We start from the raw sequence: 20,419 nt of genomic DNA, 5'->3' as shown, positions 1-20,419 counted from the left end.
CGATATGTTGCTTCTGACATCACGTCCGGTTGCACACATGCCACGTTCCAGAATGTTGCAATTTTCAACACCAACAAAGCAAGTACAGTATGTGTCATGATCCGTGGTCCGGATCATGTTTTCGTTATGTTCTGTTAGTTTAACTCCATTAGTTCCTGTTTTTTGTGCACTCTTGTTTGTTTTGGTTGCCATGGTGGCATATGATTTTCACCTGCCCCTGGTGTTCGGACGCTCACCTGGCTCTAATCAAGAGACTATTTTAACCGCCTTTGCCAGTCAGTCGGCCTGGAGTCATTGCTCGTTTAAGGTCTGATTCTATAGTTATGCTAGTTATTGGTTTCATGTCACAGTTTCATAGTTGTTCCATGCCATAGTTATATTAGTTGTTGGTTTCTTGCTCTGCTATACAAACCCCGTTTCCATATGAGTTGGGAAATTATGTTATATGTTCTCGCCCGGAAAAGGGTGGAGTGCCATCTCCGGGTTGGGGAGGAGATCTTGCCCCAAGTGGAGGAGTTCAAGTACCTCGGAGTCTTGTTCACGAGTGAGGGAAGAGTGGATCGTGAGATCGACAGGCGGATCGGTGCGGCATCTTCAGTAATGCGGACGCTGTATCGATCCGTTGTGGTGAAGAAGGAGCTGAGCCAGAAGGCAAAGCTCTCGATTTACCGGTCGATCTACGTTCCCATCCTCACCTATGGTCATGAGCTTTGGGTCATGACCGAAAGGACAAGATCACGGGTACAAGCGGCCGAAATGAGTTTCCTCCGCCGGGTGGCGGGGCTCTCCCTTAGAGATAGGGTGAGAAGCTCTGCCATCCGGGGGGAGCTCAAAGTAAAGCCGCTGCTCCTCCATATCGAGAGGAGCCAGATGAGGTGGTTCGGGCATCTGGTCAGGATGCCACCCGAACGCCTCCCTCGGGAGGTGTTTCGGGCACGTCCGACCGGTAGGAGGCCACGGGGAAGACCCAGGACACGTTGGGAAGACTATGTCTCCCGGCTGGCCTGGGAACGCCTCGGGATCCACCGGGAGGAGCTGGACGAAGTGGCTGGGGAGAGGGAAGTCTGGGCTTCCCTGCTTAGGCTGCTGCCCCCGCGACCCGACCTCGGATAAGCGGAAGAAGATGGATGGATGGATGGATGGTAAATATAAACGGAATGCAATGATTTGCAAATCATTTTCAACCCATATTCAATTGAATGCACTACAAAGACAACATATTTGATGTTCAAACTCATAAACTTTATTTTTTTTTTTTGCAAATAATAATTAACTTAGAATTTCATGGCTGCAACATGTGCCAAAGTAGTTGGGAAAGGGCATGTTCACCACTGTGTTACATGACCTTTCCTTTTAATAACACTCAGTAAACGTTTGGGAACTGAGGAGACACATTTTTTTAAGCTTTTCAGGTGGAATTCTTTCCCATTCTTGCTTGATGTACAGCTTAAGTTGTTCAACAGTCCGGGGGTCTCCGTTGTGGTATTTTAGGCTTCATAATGCGCCACACATTTTCAATGCGAGACAGGTCTGGACTACAGGCAGGCCAGTCTAGTACCCGCACTCTTTTACTATGAAGCCACGTTGATGTAACACGTGGCTTGGCATTGTCTTGCTGAAATAAGCAGGGGCGTCCATGGTAACGTTGCTTGGATGGCAACATATGTTGCTCCAAAACCTGTATGTGCCTTTCAGCATTAATGGCGCCTTCATGTGTAAGTTACCAATGTCTTGGGCAATAATACACCCCCATACCATCACAGATGCTGGTTTTTCAACTTTGCGCCTATAACAATCCGGATGGTTCTCTCCTCTTTGGTCCGGAGGACACGACGTCCACAGTTTCCAAAAACAATTTGAAATGTGGACTCGTCAGACCACAGAACACTTTTCCACTTTGTATCAGTCCATCTTAGATGAGCTCAGGCCCAGCGAAGCCGACGCCGCTTGTGGGTGTTGTTGATAAACGGTTTTCGCCTTGCATAGGAGAGTTTTAACTTGCAGTTACAGATGTAACGACCGACTGTAGTTACTAACAGTGGGTTTCTGAAGTGTTCCTGAGCCCATGTGATGATATCCTTTACACACTGATGTCGCTTGTTGATGCAGTACAGCCTGAGGGATCGAAGGTCACGGGCTTAGCTGCTTACGTGCAGTGATTTCTCCAGATTCTCTGAACCCTTTGATGATATTACGGACCGTAGATGGTGAAATCCCTAAATTCCTTGCAATAGCTGGTTGAGAAAGGTTTTTCTTAAACTGTTCAACAATTTGCTCATGCATTTGTTGACAAAGTGGCGACCCTCGCCCCATCCATGTATGTGAATGACTGAGCATTTCATGGAATCTACTTTTATACACAATCATGGCACCCACCTGTACCCAATTTGCCTGTGGGATGTCTAAAATAAGTGTTTGATGAGCATTCCTCAACTTTATCAGTATTTATTGCCACCTTTCCCAACTTCTTTGTCACGTGTTGCTAGCATCAAATTCTAAAGTTAATGATTATTTGCACAAAAAAAAAATGTTTATCAGTTTGAACATCAAATATGTTGTCTTTGTAGCATATTCAACTGAATATGGGTTGGAAATGATTTGCAAATCATTGTATTCTGTTTATATTTACATCTAACACAATTTCCCAACTCATATGGAAACGGGGTTTGTAGTTTATGCTACTTGTTTGCTTCACGCTATTGTCACGCAACCCTCTACGTAAGTCTTGTTTATTTCATGCCACAGTTAGAGAGTTTTTGCCTGTTATTTTGTAGTTAGATTAATAAATATGTTCCTACCTGCAAGCCTTGTCCAGAATAGTCCGTTTGCATCCCGGGAGAACAAACCTCGCAGTAAGCTGCGAAAACCCCGTTGTGACAGTATGCTTGGTAGAAAAAAGACTTGAACGTAAAGTAAGGCTCCACTCCAAAATGCGCTAGCTTGATGCTAATTTGACATTGGATTTGCCGTAGTAGTTAGTTTTTACTCATTGTTTTTTATCTAATCTGCACTTTGTCTGTGTTATTATTTTTACTGGCTTTTATCTAGTTTTCACTTTGACTGTATTATTACCAGTGTTGGGTTAGTTACTGAAAAACAGTAACTAGTTATAGTTACTAGTTACTTCATTTCAAAAGTAACTCAGTTACTAACTCAGTTACTTACACCAAAAAGTAATGCGTTACTGTGAAAAGTAACTATTTAGTTACTTCTTTTTTTCTTCTTTTTTTTTAAAGCTCCAATTAATGCCCTTTTAGCCTTTATTTCAGTACTGTTATTGCACTGGAGAATAATACAATGTGTTGATCAACTTGACATACATTTGTATCACTGAACTCTGCTAAGCAATGTGGTCGACATACAACACACAAAGACAAAGATATGTTACAAAGGCCAATTTGTTTCTGTTTAGAACAAATTGACAAAACTATTTTAAATAGCTGCAACATAACGTACATAAGTAACAAACAGCATAATAACAGCATAGATGAACCAAGAAAGGCACACACTACATACACAAAGCCTAACCAGGCATTTTTTCCTCAAGAAATTCTGACACAAAATCATGTCTGAAGCCCAGAACACTCGACACATTTCCCCAGTTTTAGTTTAGAGATAAGGAAAGATTGGCCTGGCCCACTAGCATCCCTCTTTATGTTTGTGAACTTTATAGTCTATACATTTAGAGTGATGTGATAATCAAACACTCTCGAAGTCTAAAATGAAAGAGTATATAAGAGAATTGACAGCAACGTTCCCTCTAAGGAGCGCGCCTGTGCAATTGCGCACTGCTCAAGCGTCCTCTGCGCACGACAAATCTATGCCACGCACAAAATCAAATAAAAAAATAAGCGCATAACAATTTTTGACACGACACGGACACGACAGAGAAAACCATTTTCGTCATTATTGTTCAAATATAATAATACGTCTGTCGAGACGCTTTGAGGACATGAATTCCATCCATCACTTTACTGAGCAAAACTCTTTATTGTCGGCCATAAGCACATCACTGTTATATCAGCAGCAGCCGCTCGCTCTTTCTCACTTGCGCCAACACATGCACATATGGCACTTAACCAGTGATGCGTTTACAGCCACACAAAAAGTCGGACAACTCCAACACCACACATAAAGTGTCATTCCAGGTCGTTACTCTATGATTTACCAATCAAATGTGTGCCTATTCTTGTGTCATTTATTAGGAATCTTAATTTATAAATATTAATCATTAAATGCTGTTAATATATTAAATACATACTAATAAAAATATATTTTTTACAAACAGGAAGTTGCAGGAATGTACACATGATCCCCTGCTTACATCTCATTGTGCAACATGTGAATGTTTTAATGGGAACTAAATGCAATGTCTGAAAGGGGTACAAACTATTTCCAAAGCAGGACCTCCACCCAGACAAACAATACAAGTACACAGTTCATGAAAAACAATATTTGTTGTTATTGTTATTGTAAGTGGGCCTAAACACTTATATTAGAAATGGAAATGACTGCTGTCATTTGATTATAATAATAAGAGAATGTTGTCTGTCTATCTGTGTTGGCCCTGCGATGGGTGGGGACCTGTCCAGGGTGTACCCAGCCTTCCGCCCGAATGCAGCTGAGATAGGCTCCAGCGACCCCGAAAGGGACAAGCGGTAGAAAATGGATGGATGGATGGAGATTTAACTTGTTATTTAGTCATGTTTGGGACAGGTGTGCTGCTGGTGTAGCCACAGTGTGCACATGTGATGTTGCTCACATGGGCTCCACTCAATGCTCAGGGAGTTTTTGCGTTTGCTCACACACATGAAAAATTAGAGGGAACATTGATTGACAGAGTGTGTGTACCTTCAGCGGTGAATGAGCAGAGGCAGAGTTAATCCTGAAATGGTGGTGCTGCAGGTAAAGTGGCATCAGAGTCTCTGTCTCTCTTTACTAGCTTCGTCGAAGCATGTTGCTATGTAGCTTGTTTCAGCAGATTTGAATTGCTGTTTTGGGCAGTAGATGGGATCTTTGATCCAAAGCACAATTTACATTTAACTAAAATGTTCTTTTCTTTGTGCTCGACAAAAGAAAAGTAGTGAAAATATCTCCATGTTAGCAAACTCGACTTCTGGCTCCGCCATGATCAGACACGCCCCTCCCTCCCTCCTCACACTCACACCCACACCCACACTCACACACAGAGCGCGTGTCTCTCTCTCTCTTCTCCGGCTTGTGACACAAGAAGAATCAGAACGATGACACAGCAGCCCTCCGATAAAACACACTTTATACTACATAAAAAGTAACGTAAAATAACGCAGTAACGCATCATGTAGTAACGGTAACTGAGTTACTGAATATAAAAAAATAACGCGTTAGATTACTAGTTACCGCCGAAACTAACGGCGTTACAGTAACGCGTTAGTCCCAACACTGATTATTACTATCATCATTATTAACGACTCATCTTTGCCTTATTCTTTTTATTTTCCTATTTTAATGATGTTGGATCTGTGTTGTTTTTGGGGACAAGTGTTGTAAATTAGCTTTGGCTACAAACACTATGATGCATACATTGGATAACTGTTTTAGATGTCTATGTTTCTGTAGTTGTCCCTATTTCAAATGAACCTTTATATATATATATATATGTATGTATATATATATATATATATATATATATATATATATATATATATATAGACAGGCTACTTTTAGCTTTAGCAATTTTACATGGTGATTTCAACACCTCCAAATTTAGTAATAAAAATTACAACTAAGATGAGTGTTACTATCAAACACAGTACTAACAGTATAAACACTTTGTAGGGCCCAACATAACACATTCAGCTTCATGGAAAAACCTACTTAGACACACCATAGATAGCCTATACAGTACTGCCATCTAATGTCTTGGAAGTGCAACTGCATTGTAAATGAGACTAGTGTAATCGGAAAACAAGCTATAACAGTTATATATATATATATATATATATATTTATAGCAGTTATCATATTCAGCTATATTTTAAATGTTACTGTGGAAGTCGCTTCCCCGCAGTCCCACTATCAGACACGGCACAGGAGTCCAGCGTGCAGGTTTAACAAGGTTTTTAAAGATCGTATGTTTTCCCGCAAAGTTTTCTCTCTCCGAACGTGACTTTTCAGTCACTCTCCAAACTTCCTCCCCCTCCTGCACCCGGCCGCTCACTCTTAAAGACAACAGATGATGAGATTAACACGTACCACCTGTGAAATCTAATCACCTGCCGGCTGTGTCTCGCCGTCAGCACATGCCCCTGCCCGATGGCGCTCGTCCTCAGCACCACGGACAGCGGCGGTGACTTTTATTCCTACATGCAGCGCTGGCTACACCTCCCCCCACAGTTACATTAAAAAAATCAAATGTTATTATCAAACAATTTGTATTTATTGACACACACAAAAGTACCAAAAATTGCTATCGTTGAGTACCGGTACCGTATCGGTTCAAATATGAACGATACCCATCCTTAGTTTGGTGGTTATTGTTTTTATTGTGTGTCCACTTCATAAAAGTGATACTACTTATCAAAGTTGTTGTCAAATCCCGAAAGATGCACGTCTATTTTTTAAATGGGTAACTTTTAGGGGTCAATGGAGGACAAAAACAAGATTTTAGGAATATCCTAACTCAAGGAAGTGATTGTGAAAGCACAATGATCTGATATAAACCAAATACGAAACCCAAAACCAGTGAAGTTGGCACGTTGTGTAAATGGTAAATAAATAACAGAATACAACGATTTGCAAATCTTTTTCAACCTATATTCAATTGAATAGACTGCAAAGACAAGATACTTGAAAACTGGAAAACGTTATTTTTTGCAAATATTAGCTCATTTTAAATTTGATGCCTGCAACATGTTTAAAAAAAGCTGGCACAGGTGGCAAAAATGACTGAGAAAGTAGAGGAATGCTCATCAAACACTTATTTGGAACATCCCACAGGGGAACAGGCTAATTGGGAACAGGTGGGTGCCATGATTGGGTATAAAAGCAGCTTCCATGAAATGCTCAGTCATTCACAAACAAGGATGGGGTGAGGGTCACCACTTTGTCAACAAATGTGTGAGCAAATTGTCCAACAGTTTAAGAACAACATTTCTCAACGAGCTATTGCAAGGACTGTAGGGATTTCACCGTCTACGGTCCGTAACATCATCAAAAGGTTCAGAGAACCTGGAGAAATCACTGCACGTAAGCGGCAAGGCCCGTGACCTTCAATCCCTCAGGCAGTACTGCATCAAAAAGCGACATCAGTGTGTAAAGGATATCACCACATAGGCTCAGGAACACTTCAGAAAACCACTGTCAGTAACTACAGTTTGTCGCTACATCTGTAAGTGCAAGTTAAAATTCTACTATGTAAGGCAAAAACCCAGAAACGCCGCTGGCTTCGCTGGGCCCGAGCTCATCTAAGATGGACTGATACAAAGTGGAAAAGTGTTCTGTGGTCTGACGAGTCCACATTTCAAATGGTTTTTGGAAACTGTGGACGTCGTGTCCTCCGGACAAAAGAGGAAAAGAACCTTTTGGACTGTTATAGGCGCCAAGTTGAAAAGCCAGCATCTGTGATGGTATGGGGGTGTATTAGTGCTCAAGGCATGGGTAACTTACACATATGTGAAGGCACCATTAATGCTGAAAGGTACATACAGGTTTTGGAGCAACATATGTTGCCATCCAAGCAAAGTATTTTTCATGGACGCCCCTGCTTATTTTAGCAAGACAATGCCAAGCCACATTCTGCACGTGTTTCAACATCGTGGCTTCATAGTAAAAGAGTGTGGGTACTAGACTTGTAGTCCAGACCTGTCTCCCATTGAAAATGTGTGGCGCATTATGAAGCCTAAAATACCACAACGGAGACCCCGGACTGTTGAACAACTTAAGCTGTACATCAAGCAAGAATGGGAAAGAATTTCACCTGAAAAGCTTCAAAAATGTGTCTCCTCAGTTCCCAAACGTTTACTGAGTGTTGTTAAAAGGAAAGGCCATGTAACACAGTGGTAAAAATGCCCCTGTGCCAACTTTTTTGCAATGTGCATTAAATTCTAAGTTAATGATTATATGCAAAAACAAAAGTAAGTTTCTCAGTTCCAACATTAAATATCGTGTCTTTGCAGTCTATTCAATTGAATATAAGTTGAAAAGGATTTGCAAAACTGTGAGTAGGTGGCCTAGTGGTTAGAGTGTCCGCCCTGAGATTGGTAGGTTGTGAGTTCAAACCCCGGCCGAGTCATACAAAAGACTAAATGGGACCCATTACCTCCCTGCTTGGCACTCAGCATCAAGGGTTGGAATTGGGGGTTAAATCACCAAAAATGATTCCCGGGTGCGGCCACCGCTGCTGCCCACTGCTCCCCTCACCTCCCAGGGGGTGATCAAGGGTGATGGGTCAAATGCAGAGAATAATTTTGCCACACCTAGTGTGTGTGTGACTATCATGGGTACTTTTTTTTTTTTTTTAAATATTCTGTTTTTATTTAGCATTTACACACCGTGCCAACTTCACTGGGTTTGGTATATACAGTATATCCGCACTCTCAGGGTACACAATAGTGGATGAAATACTCAAGCTAAATAAATTGTTAAGCAGAGCTATTTTTAAGCGGGAGTGTCGATGTGGTAAATCCTCCGAGCTGGAGCTGCAAAGAGCCAACAAGACAAAAGCCACATCGGGGGAATACAGCGATGTCGTCGTTTCTCCCTCTCCCCTCTTCCTCACTCTCTCTCTCTCTCATACCATCCCTTCCTCTCCTCCTCTCCTTTAGGACACACGCCCTCCTCATCTCACTTCTCCATCTTTTTATTTCTCATCCCCTTTCCATTTATTTCCTATTTCCTTTCATATGGTAAATGCTTCCGTTTCGCTTTCCCAGTATATTGCTTATCCCCGAGCCCTCTTTAGAGACTCCAGCGACTCTGTTGTGATAAACAATAACAGACCTTTAAAGGGAAGCCCGGGGGGAGAACATGTTAGTGGCACACAACAGAAGGTCATTGTCGTGCATGCAAACTCAAGTCATCATTCTTAACTTTTTGTCACTTTACAACTAAATGTATTTCTTTATTGGCCACTTCGGGTCGTGAGCCATATACCGTATTTTCCGGACCATATAAGGTGCACTGCCGATGAATGGTCTATTTTTGATCTTTTTTTCATATATAAGGCGCACCGGATTATAGGGCGCATTAAAGGAGTCATATTATTATTTTATTTTTTTCTAAATTAAAACACTTCCTTGTGGTCTACATCAGTGTTTTTCAACCTTTTTTGAGCCAAGGCACATTTTCTGCGTTGAAAAAATCCGGAGGCACACCACCAGCAGAAATCATTAAAAACGAAACTGTCGCAATTGTTGGATATGACTTTAAAGCATAACCAAGCATGCATTACTATAGCTCTTGTCTCAAAGTAGGTGTACTGTCACGACCTGTCACATCACGCCGTGACTTATTATAAGTTTTTTGCTGTTTTCCTGTGTGTCGTGTTTTAGTTCTTGTCTTGCGCTCCTATTTTGGTGGCTTTTTCTCTTTTTTTGGTATTTTCCTGTAGCAGTTTCATGTCTTCCTTTGAGCGATATTTCCCGCATCTACTTTGTTTTTATCCTTCTTTGTGGGGACATTGTCATGTCATGTTCGGATGTACATTGTGGACGCCGTCTTTGCTCCACAGTAAGTTTTTGCTGTCGTCCAGCATTCTGTTTTTGTTGACTTTGTAGCCAGGTCAGTTTTAGTTTTGTTCTGCATAGCCTTCCCTAAGCTTCAATGCCTTTTCTTAGGGGCACTTACCGTTTGTTTATTTTTTGTTTAAGCATGAAATGCCTTTTTACCTGCACGCTGCCTCCCGCTGTTTCCGACATCTACAAAGCAATTAGCTACCTGCTGCCACCTACTGATATGGAAGAGTATTACATGGTTACTGTGCCGAGCTCCAGACAGCACAGACGCTCAACAACAACACATCATTTGCAGACTATAATTACTGGTTTGCAAAAAATATTTTTTACCCCAAATAGGTGAAATTAGATCATCTCCCATGGCACACCAGACTGTATCTCACGGCACATTGGTTGAAAAACACTGGTCTACATAACATGTGATGATGGTTCTTTGGTCAAAATGTTGCATAGATTATGTTTTACAGACCATCGTCAAGTCACTTTCTGACATTCGCTTCAGGATGCGCCGGTTTGTGGGCGGTCTTATTTACGTGGCTCACCTTCGACAGCGTCTTCTCTCCGTCATCTTTGTTGTAGCGGTGTAGCGTGCAAGGACGGGTGGGGAAGAAGTGTCAAAAGATGGAGCTAACTGTTTTAATGACATTCAGACTTTACTTCAATCGATAGCGGAGCAGCATCTTCTCATCCACCGGAAATGTGTCCCGTTAAAAAACATTCGACCGGAACTCTCTAATAACTAAAGTTCCTTGGATGAATAATGTAAACTCACTACACCGGTATGTTTTAGCGCTTTCATGGCGAGTCTACTGACAGATATAAGTAAGAACTTTACACTACTTTATATTAGAAATGGCAACAGCTGAGGATGAATGCCACATAACAAGAAGATAGAGAAAAAAATAATATTTGTGTTAATGATACATTTTAATTGCGCTGCGCCTGCCTGCATCCTCAGGCATTACTGCGACACCAAACGAAACATAAATTAGAAAAGTGAGCTACATATTCAAAATACACTATATTGCCAAAAGTATTTGGCCACGCATCCAAATGATGAGAATCAGGTGTCCTAATCACTTGGCCCGGCCACAGGTGTATACAATCAAGCACTTAGGCAGGGAGACTGTTTCTACAAACATTTGTGAAAGAATGGGCCACTCTCAGTGATTTCCAGCATGGAACTGTCATAGGATGCCACCTGTGCAACAAATCCAGTCGTGAAATGTCTTCGCTCCTTAAATATTCCAAAGTCAAATGTCGGCTTTATTATAAGAAAATGGAAGAGTTTGGGAACAACAGCAACTCAGCCACCAAGTGGTAGGCCACGTAAACTGACAGAGAGGGGTCAGCGGATGCTGAAGCGCATAATGCAAAGACTTTCTGCACAGTCAGTTGCTACAGAGCTCCAAACTTCATGTGACCTTCCAATTAGCCCACGTACAGTACGCAGAGAGCTTCATGGAATGGGTTTCCATGGCCGAGCAGCTGCCTCTAAGCCATACATCACCAAGTCCAATGCAAAGTGTGAGATGCAGTTGTGTAAAGCACGTCGCCACTGGACTCTAGAGCCTTCTCTGGAGTGATGAATCACGCTTTTTTATCTGGCAATCTGATGGATGAGTCTGGGTTTGGAGGTTGCCAGGAGAGCGGTACATTTCGGACTGCATTGTGCCGAGTGTGAAATTTGGTGGAGGAGGACTTATGGTGCAGGGTTGTTTTCCAGGAGTTTGACTTGGCCATTTAGTTCCAGTGAAAGGAACTTTGAATGCTCCAGGATACCAAAACATTTTGGACAATTCCATGCTCCCAACCTTGTGGGAACGGTATGGAGCGGGCCCCTTCCTCTTCCAACATGACTGTGCACCAGTGCACAAAGCAAGGTCCATAAAGACATGGATGACAGAGTCTGGTGTGGATGAACTTGACTGGCCTGCACAGAGTCCTGACCTGAACTCCATAGAACACCTTTGGGATGAATTAGAACGGAGACTGAGAGCCAGGCCTTCTCGACCAACATCAGTGTGTGACCTCACCAATGAGCTTTTGGAAGAATGGTGGAAAATTCCTATAAACACACTCCGCAACCTTGTGGACAGCCTTCCCAGAAGAGTTGAAGCTGTAATAGCTGCAAAAGGTGGACCGACATCATATTGAACCCTATGGCAATATGGTGTATATTGGCCACCCCATACTACTATAAATAGATGTTGTGTATGTTGGTGATAGAGGTTGTTGCAATCCTTGACCTCTCATCCAAACAAGGAAATAATCAAAAGCCATATTAACACATAATACCTTCTTAAATGCACACATTCCATCATCCAGGGGTCAATGTCCAAACACTCGCATGCTCTTCACTGAACAATGACCCACTTTAGGCTGCATGGAGCCGATGTTGAGGCCATGACTGCTCCGTCAAGAGAGCGATCCTGCATGATGGCGCAGCACAGTTAAGAAATAGCACTGAGCTCAGCGTGTCAGCCCCCTGCTGAGCGACTAAAAGAAGCACCGGTGTGTGTTTGTTTACTGAATAAAGCAGCTGAGGTTATTACTAAATACCAAATAAAGAAAATCCAACTTGACTCAAATGGAAATAACCAGATTTTTCTCAGATTCTACGACAACTACCGTATCTCTAACAACTGTAGTGCTAAAAACTGGATTTATTTACCCTCACTTTCTGATTTAGGCTGATGAAGAGTAGGTTACATTCAACATTCTGACTGTTAAACAAAGAAACGAGCTTTACCTTTGATAAATTACCACTTTATTTTTCAAAATCCCACTGTTATATTGAAGCATAGACGAGTCAATATAATAAAGTGCATACAGCAATGCTCACATTTTTCGTTTCCCATCGGGATTAGCCAAAATGAAATTAAAATAATATTGATGATAATAATTGTAGTGCTAAATACAAAATGAGGAGAAAAGAAAAACATACAGTCGCGATCAAAAGTAAAGAACATAATGTCATGGCTGTCTTGAGTTTCCGATAAATTCTACAACTACTATTTTTTTTTGTGATAGAGTGATTGGAGCACATACTTGTTGGTCTCAAAAAACATTCATGAAATTTGGTTCTTTTATGAATTTATTATGGGTCTACTGAAAATGTGAGCAAATCTGCTGGGTCAAAAGTATACATACAGCAATGTTAATATTTGGTTACATGTCCCTTGGCAAGTTTCACTGCAATAAGGCGCTTTTGGTAGCCATCCACAAGCTTCTGGTTGAATTTTTGACCACTCCTCTTGACAAAATTGGTGCAGTTCAGCTAAATGTGTTGGTTTTCTGACTTGGACTTGTTTCTTCAGCATTGTCCACATGTTTAAGTCAGGACTGTGGGAAGGCCATTCTAAAACCTTGGTCAACAGCCATACAGGTCACACTGAGGGTGGCCGTATAAACAACTTTAACACTGTTACAAATATGCGCCACACTGTGAACCCACACCAAACAAGAATGACAAACACATTTCGGGCGAACATCCGCACCGTAACACAACATAAACACAACAGAACAAATACCCAGAACCCCTGGCAGCAGTAACTCTTCCGGGACGCTACAATATACACCCCCCCCCCTCTACCCCCTAACCCCTAACCCCCCACATCAACCCCAACCACCTTAACCTCCTCATGTTCTCTTTGTGACTTCAATAATAAATATGGCAGTGCCATGTTGGCATTTTTTTGCATAACTTGAGTTGATTTATTTTGGAAAACCTTGTTACATTGTTTAATGCATCCAGCGGGGAATCACAACAAAATTAGGCATAATAATGTGTTAATTCCACGACTGTATATATCGGTATCAGTAATTAAGAGTTGGAGAATATCGGATATCGGCAAAAAAACTATTATCGGACATCTCTAGTAACTATATAATGCAAAAGCGCAGATTCCAACCATTAAAATACTTTGTATAGTTCAAGACTTACGGTTGTTAGAAAACATGACTGCACATCATAATGGCAGCTACAGTTTCCATCTTAAAGATCTAAAAAATGTTTTTGAGAATGTCCGGCGGACAATTTGCCCAGGTCTGCTTTATAATAATAAATGACTTTAATTTGTCAAGTCTGTATATGCTAAGAATCAATGGTCTATTTTTCGGTGGTGTGAGAGGCGCAACACTTCAAGGTGAAGCTCGTTGGGCCCTTTAAAGAGTACCTTGCCTGATGGATAGACAGAATCGGAGCATCTTCGGCTCTGCACTGACACGCCGATGCTTTCTGCACACTGAGTTGTGCTTTTCTGTGGCGGGATAAGTCTGAATACAAACGGGAGCGCGTGTGAGCGAGGCAGAGCATAAAAGATGTGAACGCAGGAGAGGCGCACAGCACCATTTCAGACTATTTGGCGATTGCCATCCATCATGTGCGTGTTGAAGTGAGAGAATCAGAATACATTTATATAACTGGATATTATTCATAATGTGGTGCTCGGTTCCACACTATTATGTTCGTTTGCTTGGTTTCCACCTTTTGTAATTATGTGCTGTCTTTTCCTCGGTTATTGTGTTAATTTCCCGTTCTGCCGCTACTTTATCTCCGGCCGAAGCGCCGTTTCCTTCAGCTGTTTTTTGATTGACAATCAGGAGACACACCTGTTCCTGATTTTCAATCAGGAGACTTTGCTGTATATCAGTGTCTCCCTGGGCCCGTTGTTGGGCCGAGAGCCCCCACTCAAGGGCCGCCAAAAAAAAAAAATCTTGTTTCTCAGCCTTGGTCCGTACTCAGTTGTAATACATTTTTCCACCACTTGTGGCGGTAGTGACATCAAACAGACAGAAGAAGTCAAGAGATGAAGTCAGAGAGGTCTCTTAAGGGCAAAAATTATGACTGAAGTGGGGAAGATATATTTTCATTGGCACTTTAATTTTATTAACAGTTTATTTAAGGAACATATATATATATTATTATTATTTAATATTCATTTTTGATTGGCAACACTAAATTCGCCCTAGCGAGTGAATGTGAGTGTGAATGTTGTCTGTCCATCCACACCCCCGACCCCAAAAGGGACAAGCGGTAGAAAATGGATGGATGGATGGATTAATTTAGTTACAATGTATTCATTTTACCACCGAATCATTTTACAGTATGTACAGTACATGTATTTATCACCAGTTATTTATGAGTCCCTTCTTTTGCAGTATATTTGATTATTAGTTTTTTAGGTTCAATTTTTTAGGTTATTATTATAATCGATAGTAAGATTTCGAATTCAGTCTTAATAGTTGAGTGGGCCCCAGGCCCTGAGGTCAAAAATATTAAGGACCCCTGCTGTATATTACTGATGTATGCTTGAACACTGTTCATGTTTTCATTGAAATATCAGGAACTGATTGGATTTTAGAGGGGTGATACGGAACATTTCTACAAACCCCGTTTCCATATGAGTTGGGAAATTGTGTTAGATGTAAATATAAACGGAATACAATGATTTGCAAATCATTTCCAACCCATATTCAATTGAATGCACTACAAAGACAACATATTTGATGTTCAAACTCATAAACTTTATTTTTTTTTGCAAATAATAATTAACTTAGAATTTCATGGCTGCAACACATGCCAAAGTAGTTGGGAAAGGGCATGTTCACCACTGTGTTACATGGCCTTTCCTTTTAACAACACTCAGTAAACGTTTGGGAACTGAGGAGACACATTTTTTAAGCTTCTCAGGTGGAATTCTTTCCCATTCTTGCTTGATGTACAGCTTAAGTTGTTCAACAGTCCGGGGTCTTCGTTGTGGTATTTTAGGCTTCATAATGCGCCACACATTTTCAATGGGAGACAGGTCTGGACTACAGGCAGGCCAGTCTAGTACCCGCACTCTTTTACTATGAAGCCACGTTGATGTAACACGTGGCTTGGCATTGTCTTGCTGAAATAAGCAGGGGCGTCCATGGTAACGTTGCTTGGATGGCAACATTTGTTGCTCCAAAACCTGTATGTACCTTTCAGCATTAATGGCGCCTTCACAGATGTGTAAGTTACCCATGTCTTGGGCACTAATACACCCCCATACCATCACAGATGCTGGCTTTTCAACTTTGCGCCTATAACAATCCGGATGGTTCTTTTCCTCTTTGGTCCGGATGACACGATGTCGAATATTTCCAAAAACAACTTGAAATGTGGACTCGTCAGACCACAGAACACTTTTCCACTTTGTATCAGTCCATCTTAGATGATCTCGGGCCCAGAGAAGCCGGCGGCGTTTCTGGATGTTGTTGATAAATGGCTTTCGCTTTGCATAGTAGAGTTTTAACTTGCACTTACAGATGTAGCGACCAACTGTATTTAGTGACTGTGGTTTTTTGAAGTTTTCCTGAGCCCATGTGGTGATATCCTTTAGAGATTTGTGTCAGTTTTTGATACAGTGCTGTCTGAGGGATCAAAGGTCACGGTCATTCAATGTTGGTTTCCAGCCATGCCGCTTACGTGCAGTTATTTCTCCAGATTCTCTGAACCTTTTGATGATATAATGGACCGTAGATGTTGAAATCCCTAAATTTCTTGCAATTGCACTTTGAAAAAAGTTGTTCTTAAACTGTTTGACTATTTGCTCATGCAGTTGTGGACAAAGGGGTGTACCTCCCCCCATCCTTTCTTGTGAAAGACTGAGCATTTTTTGGGAAGCTGTTTTTATACCCAATCATGGCACCCACCTGTTCCCAATTAGCCTGCACACCTGTGGGATGTTCCAAATAAGTGTTTGATGAGCATTCCTCAACTTTATCAGTATTTATTGCCACCTTTCCCAACTTCTTTGTCTCGTGTTGCTGGCATCAAATTCTAAAGTTAATGATTATTTGCAAAAAAAAAATGTTTATCAGTTTGAACATCAAATATGTTGTCTTTTTAGCATATTCAACTGAATATGGGTTGAAAATGATTTGCAAATCATTGTATTCCGTTTATATTTACATCTAACACAATTTCCCAACTCATATGGAAACGGGGTTTGTATGTTGAAGCACAGTACGTCTGACTATGCTAGCCGTAATGCTCCGGCAATCCATCAAGCATTGCGGCTTCGTAGCTTACCAAAGTCGTACTAAAACATTTTGACTGACTTTTGAGCGCCGTGTGTAATGTTCTATATTCTTAATGAAACTTTGATCTTGCTTGCTTACAGGTACTTGCTAGCGTCATATACAGTATTGAGCATGCATCAGCCAACCTTCAACCCACACGTATCTCTTATGTGTGACTGCCATCTACTGGTCACACTTATTACACCATATACCAAATAAAATTGCTTTGAGGTCGGTAAGCACATTCAGAATTAATACGTACATTAGGCGCACCGGGTTATAAGGCGCACTGTCGATTTTTGAGCAAATAAAAAGATTATAAGTGCGCCTTATTGTCATGATCCGTGGCCCGGATCATGTTTTTGTTATTTTCTGTTAGTTTTGGACTCCCTTAGTTCCTGTTGTTGTGCACCCTTCAGTTTGTTTAGTTACCATGGCTACTTATTATTTTCACCTGCCTCTGATTGGTGTTTCGGGACGCTCACCTGTTCCCCGAGCACTAATCAGAGGCATTATTTAAGCCTGCCTATGTCGGTCAGTTGGCCTGGCTTCTTTGTTTGCTTATGATACAGAGTATTCCTTGTCTTCTTGCCAGTGACGTGCGGTGAGGTTCATAGCTGGTGAGGCACTGACTTCATCACAGTCAGATTTACAAACATATGAACACTAAAGAGTATCTTATTCACCATTTGATTGGCAGCAGTTAACGGGTTATGTTTAAAAGCTCATACCAGCATTCTTCCCTGCTTGGCACTCAGCATCAAGGGTTGGAATTGGGGGTTAAATCACCAAAACGTATTCCCGGACGCGGCGCCGCTGCTGCCCACTGCTCCCCTCACCTCCCAGGGGGTGAACAAGGGGATGGGTCAAATGCAGAGGACAAATTTCATTACACCTAGTGTGTGTGTGACAATCATTGGTACTTTAACTTAACTTTAACTTTACACATACAAACTGTAGCACACAAAAAAGCACATTTAATAAAAAAACGTTATTATGGTCTTACCTTTACTTATAAATGAGGTCCATGCGCCGCTGTTGTGCTGGATTAATGCACCCTGACGGGAGTGTTGTATCAACTAAAGCCCTCACTTCAACTTTCCACGTGCAAGATTGAATCTATTTAAAAAAGTGTAACCGAGGGTTTATAAATGTCGCCTATACTGTATGAAACTACAAAATAACAAACACGGAGGCTCCAGTTTACACGAGGACCACTTTATTTACCTTCTTTCAAAAACCTACGCTCCACTCCAACGTGTCATCACTTACGCTCTTAGCGCCTTCAAAATAAGAGCTCAAGGCATATACTGTATAACAGCGCATAACAGGAACTTAACATCACAAAGAGGAAAGCCCATAAAAATAGGTTACAAAAGTTATTTAATAAGAAGCCAAAAAGTGCTAAAACAATAATGTTCGTGTTGGAGGAGTTGTGAATTAGGTACACTTGCAGTCTGCAGGTGTACCTAATGTTGTGGCCCTGCAGTCATTCACAACTCCTCCAACACGAACATTATTGTTTTTGCACTTTTTGGCTTCTTATGAAATAACTTTTTTAAATAGATTCAATCTTGCACGTGGAAAGTTTAAGTGTGGGCTTTAGTTTATATAACACTCCCGTCAGGGGGTGCATTCTACGGCGGGGGTGCAGGAGGTGGGATTACTGCGAGCCTCAGCCAGTGCGTCTTTTGCAGCCGTTTTATGATCGCTCAGCACAAGAAATACGTCACACATACAGTTGTTGACAAAATACACTGTACATTATATACCTCAGCTAACTAAACTATGGAAATGTATAATATAATTCATATAGCAATACGGTCTCACTGCACAGCAGGCCAGCAGTTAGCCGAGTACGCAATCCATGGTGAGGCACAACTGAGTGACGTACCTCAACTGGCTGCTGATCACCGCACCGTCTTTTCTCAGTATTTGAACGGCAAATGTGAAAATTCAGCGATTTTGAATAAAACTAATCGAAAACTGGTGAAGTTAAATGGAAAATAACGTTATAGTATAATCACTGAATAAATATAACAATTTAATTAATTTGTTTTCTTTTTACATTTTTTGTCTTTCCATGAGGGGCCTCATCTGCCTCTAGTGACCGCACGTCACTGCTTCTTGCCTATGCTAAGTGTTAGCGTTTGCTTCGAGTGCGATCGGCACATTTTTCCTCTGGCTTTGTTTTCAGTTTTTGGTACTTGTTTGAGTTCTTCAAATAAATCATGTTCCTACCTGCACGTCCTGTCCGGAGTGGTCCTTTTGCATCGTGGGGGAATGAACCCCGCACGTAACACTTATAGTCTGAAAAATACGGTATATTGTTTTAGGAACAGAACTCATTTGTAGACTGTAACCCGCACCTGTTCAACATTGATCGGACCAATAAACAAGTATATATTTCCATTGGCTTACATTTTCGTGAACACACATTTAAAATTCTTGGAAGTCTATCAGTGAAGTATTTATTTGTCTTTCCAGTGTATTCCCCAAATAGTAGTTGCAATAAACACAGTACTATACAACAATCTGGTGATTTAGCCTTCAGCGTTATAAAGGATGATTGTACTGCTTTTTTTTTCTTTTTTTTTACAGTGCTATAAAACCCAGGTCGTGAAATTGTCAAACGTTATTGTTTCACGTTTGTTTTACAGCAGCAATAATCTTTCATTAGCTATCATTCGATATGTAGCGACACACATTCTTTGTATTACGATGCAGAGCACATGTAAGATAGAGGTGTGTGTGTGTGTGTGTGTGTGTGTGTGTGTGTGTGTGTGTGTGTGTGTGTGTGTGTGTGTGTGTGTGTGTGTGTGTGTGTTTGTGTGTTTGGTGGTAACCTAGAGACGCATCATAATGCTGACATTGATAGGATTTATAGCGATTGTCATTGAGGATCACCTCAGGGCTGGTTCTTCGTGTAGACAGCAGTGCAGAGTGATGTGTGTGTACACGTGTCTGTGAATGCACCCGCCCGCAAAATTAGGATTCCGATCAGACCGACTCCGTGTTTGTACAACAGTGTAAACGTGGCCCGTTCACTCCACAGGCCGCCAAGCAAACACTCCTCCAAATGAAGACGTCGACGTCAGTTCTCTTAGTCGCGCTCCTGTTTCCACACACCCAAACCCGTTTGTTTGTAAATAGGATTATGCAAACAATTACAGGCCAAATTTTAATGAAACTTTGTGAGCGCAGCAAGAACGTGTTCAACTTTGGTACGGTCAAAGAAAACCTTCAACATGCAAATTCCACACGGTGAAGTCCGACATAGGTCAGTGGTGTCAAAGTCAAGGCCTGCGGGCTGGATCTGGCCCTTTTAATATCCCTTGTGTAATGTTCATATTGTTGTTACTCAGCCAGCGTTTGTGGGTCTGATGGACCCGTTGCATTTTGTGGCTTTTAATGCCTCACAATCAAACACTTTTATGTTAAAATACTGAACAGATGTTTAGCTTACACCAATAAACATCTGTTCAGTATTTTAACATAACTGTAGCATAAGCAAACAAAGAAGCCAGGCCGACTGACCGACAAAGGCAGGCTTATATGATGCCTCTGATTAGTGCTCGGGGAACAGGTGAGCGTCCCGAAACACCAATCAGAGGCAGGTGAAAATAATAAGTAGCCATGGTAACTAAACAAACT

General features: G+C 41.5%; 1 protein-coding gene across 2 annotated transcripts in view; it reads left to right on the top strand.

The window, feature by feature from the left end:
- samd12 (sterile alpha motif domain containing 12) overlaps nt 1-20,419 on the top strand; it is a 387,486-nt gene that overhangs the window by 357,678 nt on the left and 9,389 nt on the right. The gene's annotated exons all lie outside the window — the stretch shown is intronic.

Source organism: Nerophis lumbriciformis, linkage group LG21 (assembly GCF_033978685.3).
Source record: "Nerophis lumbriciformis linkage group LG21, RoL_Nlum_v2.1, whole genome shotgun sequence".
Lineage (NCBI taxonomy): Eukaryota > Metazoa > Chordata > Actinopteri > Syngnathiformes > Syngnathidae > Nerophis > Nerophis lumbriciformis.
The sequence above is the reverse complement of the archived record's forward strand: the minus strand, read 5'-3'. Positions and strand labels throughout refer to the sequence as shown.